Source organism: Camponotus floridanus, unplaced genomic scaffold (assembly GCF_003227725.1).
Source record: "Camponotus floridanus strain SB8 unplaced genomic scaffold, Cflo_v7.5 scaffold9, whole genome shotgun sequence".
In the NCBI taxonomy this organism is placed as follows: Eukaryota; Metazoa; Arthropoda; class Insecta; order Hymenoptera; family Formicidae; genus Camponotus; species Camponotus floridanus.
The window spans coordinates 1,254,949-1,269,681 of NW_020229860.1; the positions used below are offsets into that span (position 1 = coordinate 1,254,949).

The 14,733-nt window shown below is 41.6% G+C and overlaps 1 long non-coding RNA gene across 1 annotated transcript in view; it reads right to left on the minus strand.

The window, feature by feature from the left end:
• LOC112639771 overlaps positions 1-14,733 on the minus strand; it is a 64,069-nt gene that overhangs the window by 1,023 nt on the left and 48,313 nt on the right. The window lies entirely within an intron of this gene.

Genomic DNA, 14,733 nt, shown 5'->3' on the forward strand with positions numbered 1-14,733 from the left:
ATATCCATTTACAAATTTTATCGTTTTACGCAAAATCCTCTCGTTATCGATAAGTGGCTTCCTAACGCTATCTAATTTATCAGGATAAAACTATAAATTGTCTGGTCCGTCGTCTCGTACCCAGCGTGATCTGCGACGGGGAAGGAAAGGGACGAGAAGGGACACGAAGAAGGACAAAGTGCCGGTATATTTAATGGCAGTTAAGAGCGGAAACTGGTATTGGTACAGTTCTGTCCGCGCACGCTCGCATACACTCTCGGCGTTCGTCGGTGTTGTTGTTATTGTAGCATCGGTGGTGGGGTGTGATGCAGGTGTTGGCCTTGGGCTCCCTAACACCGAGCCTACAATCTCTAAGGCTCGCCTATATGCGTATTTCTCGTACGTTCCGTACGCACCACCTCGCCGTCGTTGCGAGATGTAAGCCCATAATGCGATATTCCATCGATCCGTCGAGCCTTTGTTTAGGTATCACGGAGATACATTGGATTTTTTCAATTAAAACGCGTTGAATTCGCGACGATTTCGTGCCGTCCCGTCGAAAGTCCAAAGTCGCTCGATTTCTCGTCAGAAAATTGTAGACGGACTCGGTCGAAACCCCACGCCCACGCGATCAAGGATTTCGATGCGATTAGAACGGCTGATGCAAGGACAGCGGACTTTCCAGCGCGGAGAGAGATCTATCATTGAATTAATTCGTTTGAATGGGGCAGACGTGGATAAGCTACGATCGCGACGTCTGGCTCCCGATTTATCGCGATGGCAATTACTGGAACACCTTCGAATATAATAAGCTGTTCTAGCCGTAATCATATTAATCTTTGCTATAATTGCTACGCTCTATTTATAAATTATTATTTCATCAATTTACACAGTCGGTCGCGCCGTCAAATGTTGATGTTGCGCCTAAGTATAGCGTGCATCGCTCGTAAGTTTATCCCCTCGGCTGTGCCACATAACGAGAGACCGGTGTCGAGGGACTCGCATGAATATGCACGGGTTTCCGCGACGAAGGACGAGGAAGGCGTCGGAAACGGCCAGGCCGGCCAGGTTGGACCGTCGCGGATTTATCTCGCGCCCAGCGAGGTCGCCCATTAACCATTTTATCGCGCGCACATATTGTTATTATTCCGGGCGCGCGCTTTTATGCAAAGCAGGCGAGAGGACGCGCCTACGGCGCGCGGGAACGACCGATCGACGGAAGAGGTAACCTTGGAGAAAGTAGACACGCGGCCGATCATCTCCGGCTCCGGCTCCGCGCTTCGGGGCGCTCGGCGTGGCTTTCCAGCATCGAGCACGAATAAATTACCAGCGATACCGTTACTGTCTCGCGCTCACCGCCACGCCGCGTTTACTCCGATGGCACCGGCCACGCACGCATCGGAGAGATGTTCGGGATTTCCAAGATTGATGCCGTCGAGCCGAGCGAGAGCGCGGAGGTCAATATTTGCTGTCATAATATCGCTATTACGGCCAAGTCGCATCGCGACGCGATATATACACGGGGCGCGTGATTAATACGGCCGAGAGTTCGGCACGATGAACTGTTAAGTAAGCATATTTGCGCTCGTGGATACGATTCGAGCGAACGCCGGGATGAGCTGGAAACAAATAAATATTCGATAGCGAATGTTTGATCAGCGACGTGTAGTTCGATCCGATTATCGACGGCGAATTAAAAGAGCAAGGTAAACGATAAATAGACGGAACGATCAACGTCGTATTTACTCTCGATTCGTTTTGAAAATTAATTTTTATAATTTAAGTAAATTAAACTCGCGATAATTAATCGGTAAAGAAATTCAACGGTAATTTATCGCCCGTTAATGCGCGGAAACGCAAGCGTTAAATGAAGAGATGTGGAATAAATTATTGTCAATAAGTACCGGGCGCGCAATTTGCCTCTCCCACGCGAACACCTGGTACGGTTTATGTATATGACCGAAGGGTGTATTGCATCAAGCCGTTTCATCATCCCGCACGGCTTTTCGCCTTCACGCTCGCAACAATGAACCGATTCCGTAGATTTCCCGTGCGCACTCGCGTCAAACATCCTCGCCTATTTCCGTCGTCCGTTTCCGTCAACCTGCTTTCGTCGCGAATATATTTCGCCGCGCGGTTGCGACACTGGCGGATTGCCAAGGTCTCTGAGTCTGAATGCAACTGCCGATATTATTACGCTCGCGACGCTTTTATAAATAAACTCGATGAAGAAGGAAAATAGAGAGATAATTTTTTCATTTTGCACAAAGCAGAAAGGAAGAATTTAAAATAAATTTTCCGCGGTGATTTTCATAATTGAATTTAATTGAAAAAATATCCTCATCATTTGTGTTTTTTTTTTCGTTAATTAATAAAAAGAAAAAAATCACAAGAAATAAATCTATTCGAGAGAAGAATCTCGAGATTACCTGCGATCGTACGATGCGTGACGTCAGGATCGACCACGTGTCGAAGAAGGGGATGTCGAAAGGATCCTGTACGGCTGGTAGTTCCAGGAAGAGGTAGTTTCAGGATATAAATATAAAGGGATACTTCTTCAGAAATAGCTACATACATCTAACGATTCGATAATAAAACGAAACTGACACGCGTTATACGTAAACAGGTCTTTCACTGATATGAAAAATAATCAAACATCACATGTGAAACGAGTCAGCTGTACTCGGTGTCCTATCATTGGTCTGACCGTGTTATGTTATGTAATATGAACCCAAGTGACACACTTGTTAGATTTCCAACTGTAAAAATATACCCTACGAGTTATTTAGATTTTCTCTCACGATACAAATTTCGAATCATTCACGTTTTTAGATTCGATGTAAACCGGCATCTCGGTTTGCATCGCGTAAATATGATGATTATTATTATATAGATATATTCTTCTCTCGCTTTCCAAGACGCTAAAAATTCAACAAGCGATTACTGCAATAATTTAGTCGAAAGAGCCGCAAATATATACACGCGTCACCATCAGAAATTATCGCCATTAAGCTAGTGCGTAATTGTCGGTGTTGCACATGTACAACGCACACTAAGAGATCACGTAACGATACGCATCCCATAATAGACAGCAACGCATATTGTGCTCGGATATCTACATAATGCTAGATTCACATAGATTTACATCATTATCAGGATTTCTTCACTCTTGTTTCTCCATCCTAATTTTCACACAATAATTATATCAATAAAGTATACAAGTATATATGATATAAAACTTTTTCAGATCGAATTAATTGGACATTCATTGACATATAGATTAGATTGTTAGTCTAGCGGACGAATAGAATTTCGTCGATGAGTTTTCGAGAGTTCGTCGACTCTCCTCAAAGATGTTTACATCGAGAAAGTGTTGTAGTATTCGAGGGCAAGCCGCGAGACGCGATGTGGAACCGGCTTAAGCCTCTCTTCGTGACGATGCTCGCGGTCGAGCAGTGCGCCTCGTGACGTCAGCGGTGACCACGTGCTGAACAAGAGGGAGAGTCGGGGAGTAGAGGAGCCTCTCCATGTGCCTCTCTCGTATCGTATGGAGCGTGGCCCGGGGATCAAGGACGGTTTTACTCGCGAGAAGCGGAGCCGCGTGTCCCTGCATCTCGTCGCGAGGAGAAGAGGTGGAGAAGGAGAGGAGGTTCGTGCAGGGGGCAAGAGTGGCTCGAGGGACGGAAAGGCAGCGGGCGAAGGCGGGAAGGGGGTTGGGGAGCGAGGAGCGAGGTGAGGGCAACGACGGAGGAAAGAAAGACTGCAGCGCGAAGGAGAGAGGGGCGGCTCGAGTTATAATGCTCCGCTCGTACACTGTCCCGAGGAGGTGAGGAAGAAGGCGAGAGAGAGGAACTCGGGGATAGAGCAGGAGAAACGGAGAATATACTGTCCACTTGCTCGCTCGAACCTCTCTCTTTCTCTGTCTTATACGAGTCCGCCGCTCCGCAATTCCCTCCGCTCCCTTCATCCTCGTTGCACTCTGCGAAGAGATAAAGAGAGAGACGGAGAAGGGGAAGGGGCAGCAAAAAGAAGAGGTCAGAAGGGAAGAGAGGGCGGTGGGGGAGGTGAGGGAAGGGTAGGAAAACGTGTCCCAACCTGCACGATCCGGTACAATCTCTGCCAGCAATTCTGACCATAACAAAACTGAAGACAACTCGAGAAGATTTTTTAGTGTGATCAAACATTTTTTCAACAGCAAATTTTTAAGAAAAAAATCTTTGTATTTTACTTTGTATTCTAAAAGAAAGAGAATTTAAAAAATAATAAATTTCATAATGCACTTTTCTGTTGCTTAAATAAGCAATTGCGCGAATTGGCTCTCATTGCTTACTTTATTTCTTCTTTAAATAAAAATTTCTTATAGTGTACGCAGCATTTGCGTAAATATAAATATAAATTCATAATAATATAATTCATATAATTCATATTAATATAAATATAAATTCATATTAAAATAAAGATTTGGAATATGTATGTAGATAAATAACGCAGAATTTGCGTAAATATAAATATAAATTCATATTAATATAAATTCATAATAATATAATTCATATAATTCATATTAATATAAATATAAATTCATATTAAAATAATAATTTGGAATATGTATTTAGATAAATAACGAATCATTAACATTAATATTTTTTTCTCATATTATTTCTATTCTGTAATTTTATGTTCTATATTTTTAGCGTATTCATTTATTTCACCAACTCGTTCAATTTCAATTAATATTTTAAAATATAAAACTATTCTGTATTTAAATACCGTTACACTAGCTTTCGAAAGAAGGGTCCACAGGCAAGTCTATAAATATTATATCCTAATCCGTTCGCTAAATATTGCCGCATCTGAATATGCGATCGTGTGATTATGCAAAGATTTGCGAGCGAAATTATGTAAAAAAATGTTGCCGCGCCGCGGTGCAACGATTGCGTACGATTCGGCGCCGAATGATTCGCCGTCGAGGGACGCGAGGGACGTGGGGGAGAGGATGTCTTTTTTTTGTCGTCGTGAAGGAGACGGAGAGTGAGGGAGGAAGTTAGGAAAACGTGTCCGAGCTTGCACGACCGTGTACAGTCGCGTCAACGAGTTTCGACGACAACACGCTAAAGGAAGTGCGATTTAATGAGACGATCTTTCAAACTCGGAGCATCGGTACCGATGTCGATCCCGATATATTGAGCGAGATAATGACATTTTTCTCGATGCGAGAAAATATTTCTCGAGAACGAATACCCTGTTGCTTCTCTCGAGGACGTCTCGCGAGCAAACAGGTCCAATGTTGCGACTTTTACGCCAGCGACTATACCGGTTTTTCATAAATTATCATAAACCTTTAACCCCCGCGCGGACTAAATTATTTTTGCATTCTGATTCAAAGCAGCTTACAATAACTATTCTTTTCGGATATTGAATATTCCGTTTATTTTTACATATTTCGTACATCTGAACTGCATATATTGAAACCTAGTGCTCTAGGAACGCGCGATAGTTTCGAAATTCACTCGAAAAATCACGTCAAACCGGTACCGCGGAAAAAATATGTTATTAATAAAGATTACATGTGTCGCTCTGTAAATCTTTACATAATACGTGCATAAAAGTCGGATATAGAAACCTACAGTGCGCCCGCTAGTTAGCCGGTGATAACTATCGTGACAGATATCGCATTAAAGTAAGCGCTGCGCACATCCGTTAGATCGTTATCAGACGTAAAATCGAGCCGCGCGCTCGTTTTTGCTTTTGCCGCATAAATTCATGTATACGGGGATTGCTCGTGCGCGGAGAGTCCCAATGATAGGTTGCATTCGCGTATTTCTCGCATTATCGCGCGGGAAAAATTCGGACTTGCTCTCGAGCGAACGAAGGAGATGATTGCGCTGACCTTGAAGGCTTCGCGTCAGTGCGCAGCCATAACTGAATCGCGTTATTGCGATACTTTCATAGTGCAACCGCCACGACGTGACAATAAACTAACGGCCAGTCCGATGCCGTGCTGTTCATCGCATTATCTCCCGCCTGTTGTATCTCTCTTTTTGCTCCCTTCTTCTCTCTCTCTCTCTCTCTCTTTCTCTCTCCCTTGACATTATTCACGACACGACATAACTCCCGTCGCGGTGTAACGCGTCGGAATAACGGTACTTTCTTATATTATGGTGTCTTTAGATTATCTCTATTTACTTTTAATATTTATATTCCTTTTTGCATCTTTTTGCCTAAGGTCAATTGCAATCGTCAAAGCTATTACTTTCGTCGTGAAAAGTTTTAATAAGAATAAACAGAGTCCATAAGTGCATAATTGAATTTTTGATATGTATTTTTTTTATTAGATTATATTGGCTACGTAAAGAAAAGAATTTTTTATTAATTTAATATCTGCATTTGTATCTCATAAATATTGAAATAAACTAAGGGATACGTTTGTTCTTTATATTTGTAATAGGATACGTTGATGCAATGCTTGTACAGCACATGTTGAACACAAATAATGGTATATTTCGAGAAGGGACGAAGAAAGTTGTCGTTTCGAAGATGCGCATCCTTTAGCCGGAGCTAATAAAACGCATCGTCTCGGATAAAGTAAAGTTTACTTACACGTCATGCTCACAAGGCCAGCAAAAGTAACAGGAGCTCGCCGGTGTACATAAAGGAAGGTAAAAAAGAGGGAAACTATGAAATAATTTTTCTCTCTTCTTCGTTCTCCGTCTGAAATCTCCATTGTTCTCTTTGAAACGATCAAGCCCGTGGCACTTCCTCCTTTCGCCTCCGACAAGTATATCTCGCCGAAAAGCCACTATCGAGTTCGTAATTTTACAACGGCACGGAGTCGTAAAATTCGCCGATGTAAATGTTTACGATGGTGTATTCGTCATGAAAAACACATCGTGATTACTCTTTGTACCATTTTTGTGTCAGAATATCGTGCGCATGAATATTCAACGGAGTTTGTCAGACTCGAGCACCCTCGTCCAAAGGGTAATTTATAGCGACGAATTATATCGCGCGAATCTTAATGAATCAATACTGGAATCTGATAAAACTCGCTGAAGAAACTCGTCGTTCGCCGAAATAAAACGTCGTTTGAAATCGATCGACAAGACGATAGCGAGTTAATAATTTATCGCAATTATTCGCATGAATCGAGACTTAGTATCGCGTTATAGCGTGATAAACTCAAGTTGTACCCGCGCTATCGTAGGTATTCAATTTCCAGAGAGATGCAGAGACGTTGGAGCAACCGCTTTGAACTCGTAAAATACGCATACACGACAATCGCGACGATTCGACGACCAAGATCGCAAGTGTAATGCTCGCATAAAGTCCTGTTCATTTCTCCGGTGGCAGATAAGGCCTTGAGGAAGGTCAGTGTACAAACTGGACACGCGAGAGGAATGAGAGCGACCGGCTGGGATAGAATGAGAGCAAGAAAGACAAAAAGAAAGAAAGAGAAAGAGAGAGAGAGAAAAGAAGAGTCTGAAGAGCTCGCGGCGGAAAAGGGGAGATGAAGCGAGATTCGCGATCGCAATTGGGCTATTCCCGCCGGGTCGGATGGAAAATACGGAATGCGCCATTTCGCGGGATATCAAAACCACCGTCGTCGTATCGTTTCGCGCGCTCGTCGCCTTCCGGAGACTTTCTCGAGCGCGACGTGCTTGTCCTAGGATAAGAAGACGATGTTCAGGACCTACCACTACGTGTAAGCGCTGTCGCGTCGACGCGACGAAAGAAAAGGAGAGGGACGGAGAAAACGAGCAACCGTACGAGACCTTTAGCATTACCAAGTCAAATACGGCGAACGTTGCCCGCCGCCGGAAAAATGGCGAGGGAGTCAAGGAACCTCGCGGCAAACAACTCGGTTGCTCGCCCGCGTCCCGTAAGCCCCCGTAGGTGCTTTCCCCGGTGGCAACCGAGGCGTCACGGAACGCGCGCTTCAATTTACAGGAACGACGTCGCGGATATATTCCTGGCACCTGGCTCAGTCGGACGCTTCCTTAGGGAGAGCCACGGATTGAATTCTTTCCGGAGTTGAACTTTGGTAATATCGAACTTTTCCAGCGAAACCCGAATCCAGCTAACATTCGACGAAAGTTTCCCGAAAATCACGTACAAGCGTCAGACTTGAAATGTATGAATCTTCGCGGAGATATCAAAACGATGATGCTACTCCAGCTCGCGTAATATCATTTTATTGGAAAAAAGACATACTAACGTAACGCATACACCGAAGGCTCAAGGATACGAAAGCTATATCTTTTATCCGAATCATTGGCTGCGATTGCGTTGCACATACGAGCGCGCGCGCGTACGACGGCAAAGAGATGGTGGGAGGGAAATCTTGCGTCAGAGATCGCCGATGGAGCTGTTGGCATTTTGCACCGCGCACCGTGTTGTGTGTGCTCGAAAGTTTATCGTCCTACACTTGGATCGCCGTTACTCGCATAGCCAGGCTGCGATCATAGTCGCGATGTAAGAGAGAGGGATGGGAGGAGATGAAAGAAGAAATTGTCGTACGATTTTCATGACTCGGTAAAACGCGGCTCTTTGCAGCACGTTTCGCAAGACGAGTCCCGGAGATGAAGGCTGACGAGATTGAACGATGTCGCTTCGATAATCGATCGACGATTATCCCGACGACCCGTACCGCTAATTAAGATTTTGAGCGTTAATAAGTAAGTTGTTTTAATTAGTATTCGATGCGCTGTAATATAAGCATCTCGTTAAGCACGTCGTAACAAAGTCATTACTGAACCTAGTATCAACTATGATATCACAATTTACTCAAAATGAAGGTCTATCGGATGTTTAAGTCAACATGATTGCTCAATGTTTATAATCGTGTTTCACTGACATAATAATTTATAATTGATCAATGTATATACATATAATATTTAATTAATAATAGATGTTCTATTTTTAATGCTGAATTAAAACGCGACAAGTGTCATCATTCTCCGATACAATTATATCACTGTAATATAACACACCATTCTATTTAATATTAATTCTATAATATTAATATGATATTAATTCTATGTAATATTAACTACTCTCCTCTCGTGCCTTTGGCATTGAATTAATTCGCGATTCAGCGTTGACGCATACCAAGATCATGCACGATGTCAGGTCAGTGCTACGACGTTAAATGGATTATGTGCTCGCGACGTCTCATAATCAGCCTCTCCTCGATGTTACATCTATTATCGTTGTATCGGTCGTATTAGCCCAATTCCGTTCGATCGGAGGAGTCGAGACGATGGCGAAGCCATCGGCTTCCGTGATGCAATCGATCGCTCCGCGCTGTTCCTGACCTGCCTTTGTCTTGTTACTTTTTTTTTCTTTTCTTTTTTTATCCCCCACCTGGTCGAGTCGACCAGGCGATCGCCAAGCTCGATGGCTAAGAGCCAACCGAGAGTAGTAACCGCGATCCGAGCATAGGCTGGCTGCCTCATAACGACGGACAACCGGTAGGTTGTAAAGCCCTCTCCTCCCCCGTTGTAACTCCCGCAGGATAAAAATCCTGGCACACGCTCTCCTCGAGGTATATCGTCACTGGTGGTGGCAGCTTGATGGTGGGGCGGAAAGACCGACCATATCTCGACTTGCGACACCCTTCGCGGGAGAGACCAGCGCGTTTTCCGCTCCTTGGCCTTAATTAACATCTGACATGAGTCCACTGTACCGGCCGTCCCCGTCCGCCCCGCTGATCTCCCGTGCTTTAACTTTCAACGTACTTCTGCTTCTTTTTTTCTCCTCCTCTTCCTCGCCTTCTAATGCCGTTTAATTGCTTCCCCAGCTGTTGATAGGTGGCTGAAAGAAGTGCTGACCGATGGCTACGCTTGCTTAACCCTGAATGTCGTTTTACCAGGTGCAGAAGAGAACGATAATATCTCGCGGCTATTTAACTCCCCGTGAAAATTCATGGAACTGATATTGCGGCTCGCGCGAACAATTCTTCGAACACTTTATGTGCCTCTTATTACAGGGTAATAATATAATTGATACTCTGCTCGACTTCCGGAGTCATAAGTAAAGTTTATTCGTGAAGAACGAAGAATCAAGATTTATCTTTACCTTTCATAGAATTACTGTTCAGAGAAAATATCAAGAATAGTTATCAAAAGAATATTTACTTAATTAAGCTTAAAACATGCCACGTAAATAAGCAGAAACAAGGCTGTATAAGCTATAAGTCACGTGATTCATAATCACGTGTTTCCTCGAGAAAGCAATTTGTGTGCCTAAAGTACAATTTAAAAGTCAAAATCAAGTCTAATTATTTTATCGTATGATATTTGCATGAATAAATAACACATAGAAAAAGAAGAGAAAAAAGTCAACTTCAGATAGCACTTGAGAATGTCAAGATGCGAGATTGCGGAATCGATAAATCAACCGGGTGATTGATCACAAGAGCGATCGCGCGGTTCAATTCCCAGCATAGGACAGCGGTGATTAGCAGATATGTTAATTAAGTATATATTCGCGCGACTGAATTATGTATGATTCATCACTCGTATATTTGCGAGTAATCATCGACACCGAAATGAAATTCATCCTAGTTGCAATTCGAAATTAACACCGTTCGCTACCTAAAAGCGAGCTGTATATGATTTGTTCGATGCCAATTTTGTATCAAAAAATTTCTTGGACGCGAAGGACAAAATTCAAACACGACTTATTATAAATTTATATATAAATTTATATTACATATAAATTAAATAACATATTTTAATATACAAAAAAAATTTCCCTTCAAATATGCTCTGATTAATAGCTATAATTTACCGCGCGATATTCGATTATGACAAACTAATCACCGACCATCCATCGTCAAATTTAATTGCACGCCGAGTAAATAACTGTATAGCGCGATATAAAATGTGCATAAAATGCATAATAAATAATTAATTCCCGCACCCGAGCATTCGACGATATCCATCGGCGAGCTGTAGCCGTGAGAAGCGGAAATATATGCGAAGATGCATCGGTGGAAATGAAGGAAAAGTCGAGGCCGCGGAGGAACGCGATCTGGCCGAATGCTTAGAACAATGGTCTTCCGATGGAATTAACATTTTTGCACGCAGAACCGACTCAACGCCGATTATACGCCGCGGTGTGCTCGGCTTGCATGAAGTCTCATTGTTCTGCAGCAGTGGCGAACGACGCAGCACATGCTCGTAGTAACCTTGGCCCCGATATTATTTGCTAATCTTTACACCACGCGATCTCGTGGTGAGCGATGAGCGCGCGTGGTTCCGCTAACGATAGCTTTGTTTATGAATAGCTTTTCATCAACGAGCGAGACAAAGATACGTTAACGTCGAGGAGCGAGCATTTTTTTATCACATATCATATATATAATGATATTATGGAAAAGAAGTATAAAAATCAATCATGCAGTTTTCAGAATATTAAATAATATTAAATAATACTGTTACTAATATTTAATATTAAATAACAATATTTATATAATATTAAATAATATTATTTATATAATATTAAATAATATTATTTATATAATTATACAGAGTAAATATTAACAGATTAAATAACACTATTTACATAAATGTTTAATAATAAAGCTATAAAAAATTGAATAATGTGTTTATACTTGGATATATGTGGATAATAGAGGTTTAAACACACTTGCATCGTTATATTCGTTTTAATAATTTTTAAAAATTTTATAAATATCGCTTAATTATCGTATAGTATCGTGTACAGAGATCAAAGAATCGCTCCATTCTTAAGCAAGCGGTCAATTGACCTACTGCCAACCGCAGCCGTTTAAATTTCCTCTTATTGTTAGCGGGCAGAACTTGATACGGTACTTCGAATTATTATCTCGGAAATAGTTCGCGTTGCCTCGAACGAACGGCTCTCTCGCTTACTCGATACCACAACGAATCGTGTGTGATCACATTATTATCAAAATATATACGCAGAGGTAGCGAAATTCAAATATAATAAAATGCAGTGTCCGATATTATCTGGAAGAAAATAACGATCGCTGCTTTAAACTTGCAAAATTTACATCCTACTATCGTCCACTGTATAATACATTCTCGTTATCATCGCGCTTTGACACACATGCAACGGTATATGTATGCGCGAGACGGTAATAAGGAGAAGGTGGCAAGGGGGAGGGGGAACAGGCTCGGCGAGCGGGACCGGGGGAGGAAGAGGGAAAAGAGGGAGCTCCCCTTCGAGCAATTTTCTACCTTTGTTAGGCAAGCTGCGGACGACGGGCAGGGAGGGGAAGAAATCGCGCGGGAGGAGGTGATACAAACGAGGCCTGATGCAATTAGTTTTACGAGAGAGAGAAAGAGAGATCGGATGTATTATGGTATATAGGTGGCTACCGTGGCATTAAAGTGCCACTAAGGCAGACACGCTCGCGCTTTAGTACCTCTGCGTACGTTACTGCCAACGAGTCGTAATCGGACGGTCGCGAGGAGATTTAGCTCAGGGCTAGGCGAAAGTATCGGCGTGGACGATCGTACAGATCTCGGCGGAGTAAGGGCTGAATTATGCGCGGTACCCTGATTATCGTTCAGAAAAAAACCGTAGTTTCTAGGTGGAATATTTAGGAGAAAGAGAGAAAGAGAACCGTTTATAAAATCGCGCTTTTAGAGTCGATCGTTGTAAAATTATCCGAGAATCTGTATGTGGATAATTTTCACACATATACGGTAATATGTATTTCGATTATTATTATCGCGCAAATCCGAGGTATCCTCATTTGCTTCTGCTATAAAACCCTCGAGAGAATTATGAATAATTTTTCCAAGAAAGCTAATTGTGAAGATTGAACGAAACTCGTTGTACGCACTTTGCAATATTGTGTAAGATAATTGTGGATATTCACTCTCACCCCGATTGCATATACGCGTAAGCATTGCGTATATTTCGCTGCGTAGTAGTAAGGGCTTGATTATACGGTCTGCTAATGATCATTAAGATTGCATTCAATTTCTTTTAGTTAACACGAGAAGCGTGTCATGTATAAAAGTAGTTCACAGTCATTCGTGCGTTAAGCTCGTTATGTATAATTATTATAAATTGTAATATTTGACGTTCTCTAAAAAGAACATGATTGATTTGTTCTCTTTACAATATTGTTACATATTTTGTGAATAAATATTTATTCTGATTTCTTCTCGATTGCAGTATCTTTGTTTCGTTCGTATCTTGTTTCGAAGAGATAAAGAGAAACGAAACTGATATGAGCTATAGTGTGTTTGTATGTGAATTTTAATATCTGATAAATATGATATGTAATATGGTGTTATTCAAGTTTCTAATATAATCTGATAAATATGACGGTATATATGCAATATATTATTGAGTAAATTATCAGTAATATTTTAGACAATATATCGAGTTTATATAATTTGTTGTTTTCATAAAAGAAAACCTATGATTAATTTTGTAATAATTGCTGAAAATATATATAGTTTTTGCGATATTTTTATAGCGACGTAATAGTGAATATAATAGACATCATCAAACTCTCTCACGAAGCGCATAATACTTAATGCAAATTCGCGCACGTGTGCTAGAGTCTCTCGATGGGGAAACCGAAAGAGAGCAAATAATAAACCAATTTTGAGAGGTAATATGGAAGAAACTTGTTAAAGGTTCGTCGTTTCGTGCGCGTCATTAGATACGATTCGTGACTTTCGCAATGCGAGTAATAATTTTCCTCATTTTCCTATTTGAAAGCGAATTTAGCAAGAAGGCTTTCCTTGATTGGTACCCGTGTTTTTAATTCGCTAATGACGACTCCTTAAATTTTTCGTCAGAATCATTCTTTAATTGACTGTTAATTTTATAAAAAGAATTAAAGCGCAAAGTTCCAAGTACATGCTTTTGTTGCAAGTAAACTTGAAAATATTTAATAAATCATTAAATATTTATAAATTGTTAAAAATTAAAAAAGCTAATATACATATTACTAAATAAAATGAGATTTCATGTAAAAAAAATAGTTAAGTTCATTATTATTGAAATTTATTACGTTTTATCCGTTAGGACTTATGTAATGATTGTGCACTATTATGCAAGACACATATGTATATATCTTTATTTTCCTTTTATCTAAAGTAAACCTTATGTAAGCTCATAGGCATAATGATTGATTAATAATCTATCGTATGATTAAATGCCTATATATGCATAGCAAACGCACAACCTGAGAAATAATGCATCGTGCGTAATCGATGATGTAATCGATCGTACAGTTGATTTTGACTAACAGCAATCTAACGTTATCCAACCGATACGAGGCTTACTCTACACATGTACGTCGAACATGTAACATATACATGCAGCACCCGCACCGCGATTGCTGCCGTCACGTCGAGCGGTTTGAAAAGGATGTCGCATGCAAAGCGAATCTTCCTTCCGATTCGACAAAGGCCACACTCGAGGTATGTCTGCGCCCCGAGCTGCATTGTCTACCTGCGGTTTGCAATAATGACGACACGGCATACAGAGAGCTTCATTTCACGATGCCTTTGACCGACCCACCGCTGCGAGGAGACGCTCAGACTCCTTGTCTCGTCGAATGACAGATATGATTTTCGGAAAACTCGCTTCTAAGGTGTTGTGTATTTGTTGGACGAACCGAATCGTCGCGCAGTCTGGACTCGCTTCGAATCCGTGAAAGTTAGAGTCTCGTCAGAGATCCTCGGTCATTCGTATTGCGCGTTAAATCTTTCTCGTATGCGCCACGAGCGGAAATAATCT